Source organism: Hippopotamus amphibius, chromosome 1, assembly GCF_030028045.1.
Source record: "Hippopotamus amphibius kiboko isolate mHipAmp2 chromosome 1, mHipAmp2.hap2, whole genome shotgun sequence".
NCBI lineage: Eukaryota > Metazoa > Chordata > Mammalia > Artiodactyla > Hippopotamidae > Hippopotamus > Hippopotamus amphibius.
Window position 1 is genome coordinate 108,487,856 of NC_080186.1, and position 13,998 is coordinate 108,501,853.

Sequence of the window (13,998 nt, forward strand, 5' to 3'; positions counted from 1 at the left end):
AGGGTTTGCTCCTTCCTCTGTACTTAAGTCAACAATTACTGTTGTTTTGCCACCTTCAAAAAAAAAAAATTTGTTTCTTCTGGTCCATTTCTCCATCTGTCTGGAAGGACGTCATCGTTGAGCTGTCAAGGAGAAAAACTACCATGGCTTCCAGTTCTTTGATGAAACCTCAGATGTGTGGCCTTCTGGCCAAGCGTCTGCGATTTCATATGGTTGGAGCATTCATTGTCTCCCTGGGAGTTGCAACTTTGTGTAAGTTTGCTGTGGCTGAACCAAGAAAGAAGGCATATGCAGATTTCTACAGAAATTATGATTCCATGAAAGATTTTGAGGAGATGAGGAAGGCTGGTATCTTTCAGAGTGCAAAGTGATTTTGGAATATAAAGGCAGACTGTTCCTGAAGGAGCATTCTAAGTGCCATATAATTTCTTTGGGTTGAGTTCCATGGAAGTTTGGCACTTACCTGTGTTCCTGAACTGTGAAACTGTGAACTATGAATATCTGGGCTACGGAATAGTCTCTCTTGATAAAAAAATGATTTTAAAAATTTTTGTTTTCTGCATTTTCTAATTGCTCGCTGTTAATCCCTTGCAGTACGTTGTAGTTTTCATCTTTTTTTTTTTTTTTCTTTTTGTATCTCTTAAAGTTCACTTGGGTCTTTTTTATGTTTCCCATGTGTCTACTGAACTGTTTGAAGTTACGGAATACAGTTGGAATAAATGTTTTAATGTCCTTCTCCGGTGTCAGCTCTGGGTCGTTTGCACATGATCGATGTGTCTCTGCATTATGGGTCATTTGCCCTGCCTGTTTGGATACCTCCGAATCTCTGATGGAATGCCAGATAGTGTGAATGTTGCCTTGTTGGATGATGGAGAGTTGTGTAACGTTGGGCTTTCTTCAGGGATGCGTTCAAGTTACTTGCAAACAGTTTGATCCTTTCAGGTCGTGCTTTGATGATTTGCTAAGTGGTTCTGAGCAGCACTCAGCATAGGGCTAACTAGTTGCCCTCCTGAGGCAAGACATTCCTGAGTACTCCACCCCACGCCTTCATGAATTGAGAGGTTTTGTCTGTCTGTTTTGTTTTGTTTTCTTCCTTGCAGTCTATCTGTTGGGGACAAGCACTATCTGTGTGAGTGCCAGGCACTGTTCTCTGATCCTGTCAAAGCTCTCCCCCTGACCTTGGGGAGTTTCCTGCCAGGGCTGCACTGATCAGTACTGTGCTGCATGCAGGAAGGATCGCCTCTGCAGTTCTCTCTGAGTTACTTCCAGCATCTCTCTCCCCCGGGGAGTCTGTTCTGTGGACCCTAGCTCCTTTGGCCTCCCTGGCATCCGGGTTCAGTGTCCTCAACTCAGCAAGGTCCACCGGGCTGCTTTTCAGTTTGCCCTCGAGTGCCCTGCTTGGAAACTCTCTGCAGACAGTAAATTGGAGCCATTGTTTCCCACCTCTCCAGAACCACGCACTGTCCTTTTTCACCTGATGCCCCAGTCTCTTCAAAGTCTTTGTTTGATGTTTACTGTTGTTGGCAGGAGGATAAACCGAGGTCGTTATGAGTGTGCATGGTGGGCCACCCCTACTTTGAAGTCCAAGTTGGAAACACCGGTGAAGATTGTGCAAGATTTTTGCAGAGCTCCACAGTCAGAATGAAATCCTGAAGTAGGAAAACCCCCTTGAAGCTTGAATGCGCAGAGAAACTCATATCTGCAGTGGCAGCAAAGGCCTGTGATTTGTGCCCGGAAAGAAAGAACCTGGTTAGGCCTAGGCCATGATGGAGACCTCGCGGTTTTCTTCGGAGAGTTTCGGGGTTACCTGCCACTCTTACCCGATGCGCCGGGGTTAACAACGAAAAAAAAAGGCAAAAAAAAAAAAAAAAAAGAAAACCACCAACACGCGCAGAAAATGTGGGTGAAGCAGGACGGTTACAGTTCTTGCGCAAGTCGCTTATTACATTCTCTCCTCCAGGTGTATTGGATAGATCTGCCACTTAAGGACTCATTGTCAGGGGAGAGCGCGAACACAGTCCCCCACTACAACAAATTTCGCAGTCGAGTTTCCCGCATTTGGGGAAATCGCAGAGGTCAGCACACCCCCAGTGCAATGGGTGAGCCTCACCCTGGGGAAACCACCTTTGTGATCATGGTATCTCCCCTGCCAGGTAAGTATGAATGTTTCCCTCCCCGTCCCCGCACAGCCTTTAGGCTCTTCCGCTGTACACACACGCTCACTTTGCCACAACCCCCACCCCAGCCCCTCCACCACCCCCCGCACCCCCTCCTCTTCCACGCCCCTCCAAACAACTCTCCTAAGAAAATCCGAGCTACATCTCCGGAAAACTTCCACAGCCCGGGGAGTGGCTGGCCGGGAATGGCACCCCTGCACTGCAAGATTTACATAAGCCAAGCCCCATCCCTGACCTCTAAGGCGGCTCCTCTCCTCCCACCCACGCCGGGTCCCTGGGCCGTCATCTCCCCTCACCCCTGCCCAGACGACCAATGGGCGCATCGGCTGCCGAAAGGGGACGTGACGTCGTGATTTCCGCCCACGTAGGTAACGGACCTCTAAGCTTTCATCTGAAATACTGGCGGGTTCTGCCAGCCTCCTGGCATTCTTCCCTTCTGTCTTGCGTTACACACCGAGGAGGGGAATTCCGGGATCGTGTGTGACTGACCCAAAATGTTTGTTAGAAGTAAAGAAGTCATAAGGCAAGGGCTACAGGTATATATTTATAGGAACACAATGAAAGCACATGTCTGTGTCCTGTGCATAGACACACAGATTCAGGGTTGCCTCTCACAGTGCTGCTCGGTGTATTGTCTGTGCACGTCCTTCCTGCTTGGTTCTCATGGTGCCCCAGGGACCGTGCTTTTGCTTTCCTCACCGAACAGAATACGAGAAATGAAGATTCTGAAAAAGAAGCGGATGACCAAAAGAAGGGGTTAGAAAGATGACGTGTTTGCTTGGAGAGTGCGGTTGGTTGGTGTGTTGATTTGTTTTCTCTTTCTGGGTAAGACTGGTTCGCCCTGCGGGTGGGGGTGGGGGCCGGGGCCGCGGAGGCTGGAGAAGGAAGCCAGCTTGTGTTTTCAGACCAGAGAGCAAGGAGTGGAGTGACTGGATCCTTGAGGGTGCCTCTGGCTTAAGGGGGAAAGTGACTCTTGCGGAGAATCCTAGACGCAGAGGAACTCAGCACCCAGCCAACTTCCAGGAAGAAGCTTCCTTTCCTCCTCCCTGCTTTCTCCCTTTCCCCTCCTTTCTCTCTCTGCAGCCATCAGAAATAGACTCTGGCTCCTTTCCTCTGAAATATACTTTCTTCAAGGGATAGTGCTAGCTCAGAGACTCTCCAGCCAACTGGAGAACCAGGCTCTACAAACAGGGAGGAATAAACAAGGCCAATGGAAGGGAGCACACAGACCAAATGGGAAGGGCATGGGTGCCCCCTGCTGAGTGACAACCCCTGTGGCTCTGCACAGGTGACACTACTGGCCCTGGACACTAGACACCGCCAATGGCTCTGCGACTTCTGCTGCACCTGGTCGGTGTTAAACTAAGGATCTGGAGGTGGGGAGAGTCTTCTGTTGCACGGGACAGGAAGAATTTCCCCAGGGCCTACTCCTTGTGCCTCTCAACTCCTGTCAAATGCTGGGGTCATTGTTACTCATGGGGATTGGCCAGCTCTTGGTAATAGACCCACATCTTAGCCCCTAGGAAAACTGTGAAAGCCAGTATGTGATCCTTAAAAGTTGCAGAATGTGGGAAGGTCCTCATACACAGGCAGGGGGTTCAGATAAAACCCCCTGCAGCTAGCCCCGTGGAGAACATTGTAAATCCAGTGCCCAAGGCCATGCAACCCTGTCTCAAATATACACGCGTGTACCACCCAGCCTCGGAGCATACTAGATGTTTATCCCTGAGCCCAGGGTGAGGGTTTCAGCCTCTTATAAGGGGATGGTTTGGTACACCATCCAGTATTATTTACATTATCTCCACTGAGAATTGACAAGATTGAAAGTTCACATTTCTGGGGCTAGAGTAATTGGTCTACAGCCATGGTAACAAATGGCCACCGATGTCCACTGTAGGAGTTTCCTGTTGCTACTGTAACACATTACCACACACTTAGTGAATTAAAACCACGCACATTTATTATCTTATGCTCCTGGAGATCAGAATTCCAAGATGCATCTCACTGGGCTAAAATCAATGTGACAGTGGGGTTGAGGTCCTTTCTGGAGGCTCTAGGGGAGGATCTCTTTCTTTGCCTTTTCCAGCCTCTGGAAGGTGCCCGCATTCTACTCTCATAGCCCCCTTCCGTCTTCAGAGCCAGTCACGGATGATCAAGTCATTCTCAGAACGCATTATTCTGACCCCAACTCTCCTTCCTCCCTCTTTCACTTACATGGACCCTTGGGATTCCATGGGGCCCTCCAGGACAACCTCCCCATCTCAAGGGCCTGAATGTAATCACACCTGCAAAGTCTCTTTCGCCATGTCAGGTAGCATGTTCACACACTCTAGGGATCAGGATGTGGACATCTTTGGGGAAGCATTATTCTGCCACCACAGCCCGTCTCCTCGGTGAACACATTTCTGCAAGCGTATCAGTCAGTGGTGGCCCCTGTCTTCTGAAAGTCATCCAGGTGAACACAAGTCAGTCCACTGCCTTTGAGTGTCAGCCAGGCAACAGCTGTGCCTCATGTGGAGGCCTCTGAGTCAGAGAGAGAGAAGGAGGACATCTGTGAGGAGAGGAATCGAAGGGACCCAGTGCCTGGAAAGTTCCCAGGGACCAGAGCTGAGGGCTGCAAGCGCCTTCATGGGAGGAGGAGGCTGTGGAGGGTGTTAGCACCTGAATGTATGTGTCCCCCCCACCCCCACCCCCAAATTCATATCTGGAACCCTAATCCCTGTGGGACTGTATTTGGAGAAGGAGCCTTTAAGGAAGTCACTTAGATTAAATGCATCCATGGGCTTGGGGCCCTGATCAGGTAGGATTAGTGTTCTTACAGGAGGAGATACCAGAGAGCTTGGGCTCCTGCCCTACCCCAGCTCAAGCAAGGAGAAAAGGCCATGTGAGGACCCAGGGAGGCATCTGCTGTCTGCAAGCCAGGTAGAGAGCTCGCACCAGAAACTGCATTGGCAGGAACGTCAGTCTTGATCTTGGACTTCCAGCCCCCAGAATGTGTGCAAACAGAGTTCTGGTTAAGCCACCCGGTCTAGGGTAATTTCTTACGGCAGCCCAGGCTGACTAATACAGATGGTTACTTAGCCATTGGCCTAAGCTGCTTCTCCTACCTGGGCCTTTGTGGGATCTGCCCCAGTTTTGTTCATTTCCTGTAATTAGTACTCACAGCCTGCCCTGCCCTTCTTCAGGCTGGTCTGCGACTTTAGAATGAGGATTGAGCACCCGGTTTAGGATTTCAGAGTGTAATTTACTCCATGTAACAATGACCTGCACCAAGGATCTTCTTAGAGTTGTGTTGTTGTTGTTTTTAAACAAGTCTGACATCTTCCCAAATATCAACATAGCATGACTTGGACAACTGGATTGGGAGTCTGCAGAGTGACCCCATGACCCCACGTGGCCTGCATTTGCTCTTCTCCTGGGAGATTTCTGTGCTTCGGACTCTACAGAACCACAGGCAAGGGTTTGGCTGCTGGTGAGGAATCTGTGCCCAGCTCTGGGGAAACCGAGGGACAAAGGAAAGTATCCCCCAAATCAGGGCGTGTAAGAGGGCTGGGTGCGGGGAGTGATGAGAGGCTGCTCTTGTGGGAATAAAGGAGGATGAGAGGGAGGTGGGGGGGGTGTGTGTCCAGCATGAGGTCAGGCGAAGTTCACGAGAGGGCAGCTGCCATTCTGGGACCAGAGACGAGCGCCTCCTTGGCATTCACGCTCTTCCTCTGCCTCCAGTTTCCGCTCCTCGGCCCCCTCCTCCCCTAGCATCTCCCCAGGCTTGTTTTCTTCCCACGCCTCCGCCTCGTCCCTGCTCCTCCTGCTCCCATCCTCCCCACGCCTCCCCCACGTGACGAAGCAGGCCAGCCAAGGAAGGGGCTGCCCCCGTCTGAGAGGACCATGAGGGAGTGTCTTCCACCAGCCTGAGAAGCAGGGACACATTTCTCTCTGGTCAGAACCTGGTTTGGAGGAGACAGGGCAAGATGGCCTCCGCCTGAGGAGCTCAGCCTCCACAGCCCGCCCAGGCAGCACGGGCCTTAGGCCCACCCGGGGATGTGTGAGCAAAAGTCAGGGAGCTCTCTACACAGAAGGCCAGCATCTGGTCCACAAGATCCCAGAGAAGTTAACTGCTCGGTGCCTGCCTTCTTCACAAGGCAAGTTCCAGGGGAAGGACCACGTCGCCCCCTCCTGGCGGCCTGGCGAAGGCGCACGGCGCTCCCTTTGTTCAGGCGAGGGTAGGTGTGAGGGAACCCGCCCATCTGCTGTTCCATGCAGAGCAGCTGCAGGTTCCTGGTCCAAAGTTAGTGAGGTCCCAGGTGCACCGACTCCACCGTCACTTCCTCCACCACAGGCTCTTCAACAAGGATGAGATTTCTCCCAGATAGTCAGCCTGGGGGGAGGGGGGAGGGGGAAGCAACATCTGGGAAAAGAAGCTGAATCTAAACCGACCAGCTCCTGTGCATTAGCAAGCTCATCGATGGAACACGTCTAGGTGCTGATGTGACTTGGTCTTGCTTTGCTGTGCTATGTGGCACCTTCATATCCTGTCTTCATTTTACTAAACTTTGTTGAAAGGAGACAAGTTTTGGGGTTTTTTTCCCTCAGTTCCAATATTAGTTGGCACCTTAGTTAACAGTGCTGCCAACAGTGGAGTAACGCCCCCTCTAGGTTGTCCCTGTTGTAATTCCCCAAACCTGTGCAGGTATTGCATTACACAGAAAAAGAAACTTTGCCAGTGTGATTGGGCTAAAGCCCTTGAGGTGAGGAAATTATATTCGACCACTCAGGTGGGCCCCCTGTAATTACACACGGCCTTCCTGAAAGCTGGGAAGCAGAAAAGGTCAGGATGATGCAAAGTGAGAGGATTCTACTTGCTGCTGCTGGTTTTGAAGATGGGTAAAGAGGGCACAAGCCAAGGAATGTGGGGGGCCTCTAAAACCTTAGTAGAAATGACGGGGAAACGCATTATCCCCTAGAACCTGCAGAAGGTAAGGCAGCCCTGTCGACCTTTTGATTTTATCCCAGTGAGACCTTTGTTGGACTCCTAACCAACAGAACTGTAATATAATACATAGGTGTTCTTTGAAGCCACTAAACGTCTGGTCACTCTTTACAGCACACATAGAATGCCAATTCTGTAAGTGTCTAGCGCATTCACTTTAGCAGGAGTAAGTTGGGGACATAATGAACCCTGTGTAAGTCTGCAGGGTGTGTGTCTACCTCAGGTGGACTGGTCAAGAGATATTGGTACCTGTTTGCAGCCTTACATTAGGTATCTTTCTTCCTTTCCCTTTTCCCCTAAAGGACGCACACCCTATTTCCCGCACAGGTGTACCCAGCATGGTTCTCATTTGAATTACAGCAAACTGGAAGACATTGGTGGTGACACAGGTTGATTTCATTTGCTTTGTAAATGGATTCCATCTCGTAGAGGGAAAGAATGTAATTTATGGAAAGTTAAATAGTGTAGAATCCTCCTTTCCAAAGATACATTTTTTGCAACTTTTTTTGGTTTTGGTTTTGTTTTTTTTACACTAAGGTGAAGAACTACTGTTCAAAGGGTGAAACACAAGAATGGCTTTTAGGAATTTTCCCCCAAGGTAATTTGTGACTGGATCCTGTTGCCAAAACTTGGCCTCTGTTCTCAGGTGCCAAATAGAAAGGTGGAGACAGAGTTTTGGGTGGAGCAGAAGAGTAGCTTCTACTGCTTTGCCAGGCAGAGGGGGCTACAGCGGGCTAATGTCCTCAAGACCGTGTGACCCACCCTGGAGGGGGTAGCGAGGAGTCTTCTAGTGTTGGAGGAGCAGGGCGTGGTCAGCTGGTGGACATTTCTGGGATTGGTTGGCATCAAGGGGAAGTTTCCAGCATCATCCCCCTTCTGGTGTCAGCCTGTCTAGGCTCTATGTGCTTGTGGTCAGCAGTTTTCATCTGGTGGCCATCTGCATCCTATAGAAACAACTTAGGGATGTGTGCCAAGCCTTTATCTATATCTTTCAGGAAACTGGGAGTTTGGTGATTCTGTGATGTGGCAGAGTTATTATCTAAATTGTTACCAGTTCCCCAGCTCAACAGCTCTTCTTTGTTTCTACATCTTCACACTTCCTAGTCATTAACTCTTGAGCCAGCATTTTACTTCCAAAGACAAGGACACAGGGGCTTGTCCGTGGTTTCAGTCCTGACCAGGTCTGAGATTTAGACAATACGTATGCTGTTGTTTTCATGAATGCTGTGTCCATAAAATGAAGTTCTCAACAGCATTATTTGAGTTCTCCAGGGATTAATGATTGTATCATCAATGCCTTCCAGCCCTGGTGGCACGGGGATGAGGGGATGCTTGATAAGCTCAGAGCAAGAGGTCCTCAAATGTTCCTACTTTAAGTAATACATCATAGTTTGGCTGACTTGTCATCCATTCTTCTGATTCTGCCAGTGAGTTCCTCTGTAGTGACAGCCAAAGGCACTTATGTACAATATGTTTAGTGTAAAAGCAGAAGCTGAGGTTACTTCAACTATTACGAAAACGGGGCGTGTGTCTACCTCAGGCACGAGTCCTTTGATGGATGTTTTTGTAAATTGGTGGTGATGGTGACAATGGCTGAGTTTTTTTGTTTTTTATTTCATTTTTTATCTTTATTTTATTTATTTATTTTTGGCCGTGCGGGAGGGGTCTGTGGGATCTTAATTCCCCTGCCAGGGGTTGAGCCTGTGCTGCCTGCAGGGTGTGCTCAGAGTTTAAACACTGGACAGCCAGGGAAGTCCTTGAGTTTTTTCTTCATGTTGTTGTCTATTTTAATGTTTCAGCTGTTACCAGGAAATAATTGTGGAGCAAGTGCTTGATGTTAATCCTGGGCTGCAAAAGAACATAACTAAGGACTTTTCCCAGGGAACGCTTTGAGATCTTTATGTCAATTTGTGGTGACATCCACTTTTCAATTACAGTTTCTTAATTAAGGCAAGCAAGCTTATTTATAGGTTTGAATCAGTCTTATCGAAAAGGACGTTTTAAACTGTGCTCTGCAGCCCACCCGCATCAGAAACATGTGGTTGTGCTTCTGTGAAAAATGCAGGTTCTGGGGCCCCACACCAACTAAATCTCTGGGGATTGGAGCCCAGGAAGTAGCTTCTTTACTGTCCACTGCTGATTCTAAGGCGCTCTAATTGTAAGAACTACCTTTTAATATTTTTAGGTAGGGGATTCTTACAAAATGACAAGAAGGTAAATCATTCTTTTAAACTTAGACTTGAAGCATTAGACAGTGAGGTGAGCTCTTAGTGACAGTTTGTCTTTCCTATTCTTCCCCACTCAGCCTAGGGACGCGTGCAGAAAGTAGAAACAAAGTAGGGGAAGAAAAACATTTCTTTATACACATTTTGCTATAATAGCCACGAAAAAGATTGTTTCATTTCCTCTCACTGAGCCTGCCCACCCGTTATGTTGGCCTTTTACATATCGCTGTAGCAATATGTACAAATACACATCACACGTTTATTCACACACACACACATTCGAGAGCACTGTGAAGACACAGACTAGGCTTTCGCACAACCACTCACGTCCCTTAAGAATGGTCACGGCTTGGCTGTACACAAGACTTTCAACGGGCTTGGTGAGGCCATTCGTCCCCAAGTCCCAGAGAGAAGTTAGGATGACAACATCGGACAGTACATTTCAAGTGAGGTCAGTATACTCTTTGGAGATCACGAAAGAATAGAAATAGGCGGTCTAGGCTAAGCATGAGATGGCATCTGGAAATCATCCCTTTCACCATGTGGATTCACAGCTCTCAGGTGCTGCCGTGTAGACGGACCCCCAGGGTAACGGTGACCCAGCTGTACTGACCCAGGTCAGGTCATCAGGGCCCTGCCAACACCATCCTGCAGGGCACTGCTGCTCAGTGCTGTGCTTTTAGATCTGCCGTGGAGCTCCAGTGTCGGGACCACATGCTCCACTGCTGGGGAGCAGGTCCCATCTCCCCTGAGTTGACCCTCTGGGGGTAGGTGATGAGGGGTGAGAAACGTGCTGTTGCTGGTTCCCATGCCCCTGGGGCGCTCACAGGCAGTGTCACAAGGTCCTTACACACTGTGCCTGTTTTGCTTCGTGCTGGGCCCAGTGGTCCTTGGCTGGTTATTCCTCAACCGCAGGAAAGCCCCTCTGCCTTTCACCCTGCCCCCGCAGGCCACATCTGTGACTCCTTCTAGACCCTCCAGCAGGTGTGGAGGAGGGGGGCCCAGATCCTCCTCAGCAGACAGGGAGCTGTGAAGAAGGGGGGCAGGCCCCTCCTTTTGCTGTTTGAAGGACCTCCGGTGGCTTCGCTTCTTGCCTGGCTCCTGGAAGGCAAGGGTCACAGGACTGGAGTGCGTGGCAGAGCCCTTAGGGATTTCAGCTGGAGGCCAAAAGAACACAATCAAATTAAGAGTCCACTATCAGGCCCTGCTGGTGGCTGAGGCTGGAGCGAGCGCTGAGTGGTGACAGCAGCCAGGAGCAAGGTGAGAGCCTGTCAAGAGGATGAGCTGAGGGGTGGGCTGAGGTCTGGCGGAGCAACTGGTGCCACCAGGTTAGAGGACAAGCTTCCCACCACCTCCTGTGGTCATGTCTCTGCTCAAAGCCACTGCACACCGGGTGGCCGGATCCTACCACACCCTCTTCAGGGGCCAGTTCCCTCTCCAATTCACTTTGGAGCAAAAGGGTGGTTTTTTATGATTTCCGAGGAAAAGAAGTGCTTAGTAGGAAACATGTGCATACAGACATGGTCTTTTGTAGGAAGGAGAGGCTGTTTTCTAGACTGATACCAGCCTTGGGAGTTTCAGGTTGGTGGGTCTGGGTAGCTCTGCTCTCTCCACCTTCTCTCTTTGATTCTCCAGTTGGTGATTGGTGTGGCCAGGGAGGAAAGTTTACCATCCACCAATGGAAAGATGACTGAGCTGAGCCTGAAGGCTCCAGTTTTCTTCCCTAAGGACTCTGTTCTCATTGCAGAGCTGAGGAGTGGACTGCAGGCTCGGACTCTAGAAGTTAGAGGTGGGTCCTGTCTCGGGAAGTGCAAGCAGGCAAGTCACACAGTTGGGTATCAGAGCCTCCCTGTGTTGCTCACTCTGTGTCTCCAAACATCCTGTCTCAACCCAGCAGAAAACCCTGAGGACTTGAGTCCTTGGCCTAAAGCCTGTTGGGCCGAATGCCTGGCTTTCGAGGGGCTCCTCTGCGTGGGTTCTTTGCATGCATTTCGCATGCCCTGGCTGCAGCTGTTCAGGAGGCTCTCCTCCCTAAATAGCGGCTGCTGCGGTGTGGTCAGGACAAGGGCGTGTGGAAGGGACGGCCTCCAAGTGTCAGCAGCCTGGGGGAGAGTGCGGGGAGGAAGGCCACCTCGGGAAGGGGCTGGGGGAGGCCCTGCAGACCTGGCTCTACCACTTGCCAATCACAGGACCAGGGCACAGAAGTCAGCAGGCAGCATGTGAGCAGGTTAAGGATGGATGAGAGAGAGGATTCTGGGGACCATAGCTGGTTAGATGTGCAGTGAGGAAAGCTACTCTCTGAGCTCAGATGCAGCTGCAAAGGGAGGAGAATAGTACTTACCCCCCTGCCTTGTTGACTGTAAGGAGCAAGTGGAGGGAAGCAGACCAAGGTGCTTTGAAAATTTTGAAGCTCTGCCCAAGGGCAACTTTCATATTCTCCCTAATTTATGACCAGAAATAGGAAGCCGAGGGCCTCTCCTACCGCTTCCGTGGGCGGTGGAGCTGAGCCTGTGTTCCAGCCGCTCCCCCAGGCAGTCGTTAATGCAGATGGACTCCTCCAGGCGCTGGCGCAGGTTCTGGATTTCACCAAGATGCTCATCTAGCAGGTCAGTCCCTGCAGCCACCCAGCAGGGCAGGAGGAGGTTGGAGATGAGAAGCTGGCCCCCTGCCTTTGGAGCCCACGTTAGGGGCTGGGGCTCTGCCAGCAAGATCCCTAAACATCACTGTCCTCTCACGGGGCATCTAGAAGCTCAGGTGACTTGTTTAAAGAGTCAGTTGGCTTCGAACACAGGACAGCTGATGCTAACCAAGCCCCATGGGCCTCCTCCATACAGGGGTGTGTGTAAGGGAGTTGTAAGTGTACATGTACAGTTACTAGGGTAGGTGCTAAGTGTCAGGGGTTTCACATGGTTTAAAAAAAGATCACCGAGGGGACTCTCTTGGTGGCACAGTGGTTAAGAATCCCCCTGCCAGTTCGGGGACATGGGTTCGATCCCTGGTCTGGGAAGATCCCACATGCAACTAAGCCCATGCGCCACAACTACTGAGCCCATGTGCCACAAGTACTGAAGCCCATACGCCTAGAGCCCCTGCTCTGCAACATGAGAAGCCACCACAATGAGAAGCCCACGTGCAGTAACAAAGACCCAATGCAGCCAATCAATAAATACATTAATAAATAAATTTTTAAAAAATCACTGAAGGCTGTGGAAGTTGGCCTAGCACTTGCTAAACGTCTGGCCATCTCCTGAGCTAAGTTTGCACGTAATGAGGCAGGCCTCTCCTCTACCCTACTACCTTTCCTGTTACTGACCCTTGACTGAACATTTGTTAGCAAGGGACAAAGCCCTTCCTCCACCCTTAGAGAGAAGGCCTAAGGTAAAAGTTAGGTCCTCACGTCAGCTCATCCTATGTGGTTAATGACTACTACTCAATGCTTCCCTCAAATTACTTTTAACGTGAAAGGAAGAAAGCCCACTTAACTGTTTCCACAGGGACATGTCAGGTGGTGTCCACTGCAGAGGAGCTGGAGTGATTGTACTACTGCCTTCCCTTAGTGTTTCAACGAACCGTTCCATTGCCTCGTCAAGGCCAGTGCCTTTGGTGGCTGAAGTTTTCAATACTTGCCATTCTTAGTCCTCCAAGCTGGTAACCCAAGTGAATATGCAATCTCCAAGGGAGACATGGCCTGGCCCATGTCTTTTTTACTATCAAACAGCTCTAAAATGGCTTTTCTCTGCTCTTCTTCCTCCAACACAGAAACTAACTCTGATTTAGAAAAGCCAATTAGGTCTCGGTCACAACTGTCCACCACACGAATGGCTGCATCTGTGTTTGCCTGATAACATCTCCAGTAGGGCCTGCTCCTTGTCAGTATGGCACCGATCCAGGGGTCTGAAAGCTGATTAGAGAGTTGGGAAAAACACCCCCAAGAAAAGAAAAAGGATGCAGAAAAGAGCGGTGGGAGGGGTGCTCATGACAGACTACGTCAACTGCCTCATTTTGCTTTAGACACAGCCTTTTTCTGAAGATCACAGTTCTCTTGCTGTTGGCACTGAGCTGCATCCCAGCGTTCTCCCGTACAGCTACACCTGTCCAGATGGTGAGATGCCTCTTGGACCTGACCAGGGGAGCTAGGAGTGAGAGGGAGAGTTTGAATTGGGTTTTCTCCACAAGACATGTTTATGGGGTGGGGATCTGTGTAGAAACGCCTCCCTTTCTGTACAACTCCTGACTGATGGAAGAATGTTCTGTGACTGTGGGTGCCTGGCATTCTGGAAGGGTCTGAGAGTGGGCTGCGAGGGGCCCAGGCTTCAGGGACAGAGAAGGACATGAATGTGAGAGCACAGAGGTGGCCGCGGACTTGCTCCTACCCCTGCTCAGCACCGAGGCCCTGGGCAGGGAGGATAACGGATGCACTCAGGAAGGACTAAGCACTGAAAGGGCCCTTTCCTTTTATCCCCACGCCGTGAGCCAGACACCAGAGGAGAAATGGAAGAGCCGCCCAGGTAGGAAAGGGGTGGCTCCTCAACGAGATTTCACTTCACAGGCTGAGCTGCTCGGCTTTGTGCTTTACCTGTGGGTTTGGATCTGGGCTGATACCCGCAGG

The 13,998-nt window shown here is 50.4% G+C and overlaps 1 non-coding gene across 1 annotated transcript; it reads right to left on the minus strand.

The window, feature by feature from the left end:
- Positions 1–1,997: 1,997 nt before the first annotated feature.
- LOC130842758 (U1 spliceosomal RNA) lies at positions 1,998–2,161 on the minus strand. The gene has a single exon (XR_009050557.1). It is a non-coding gene; the product is annotated as a U1 spliceosomal RNA (small nuclear RNA).
- Positions 2,162–13,998: the final 11,837 nt, after the last annotated feature.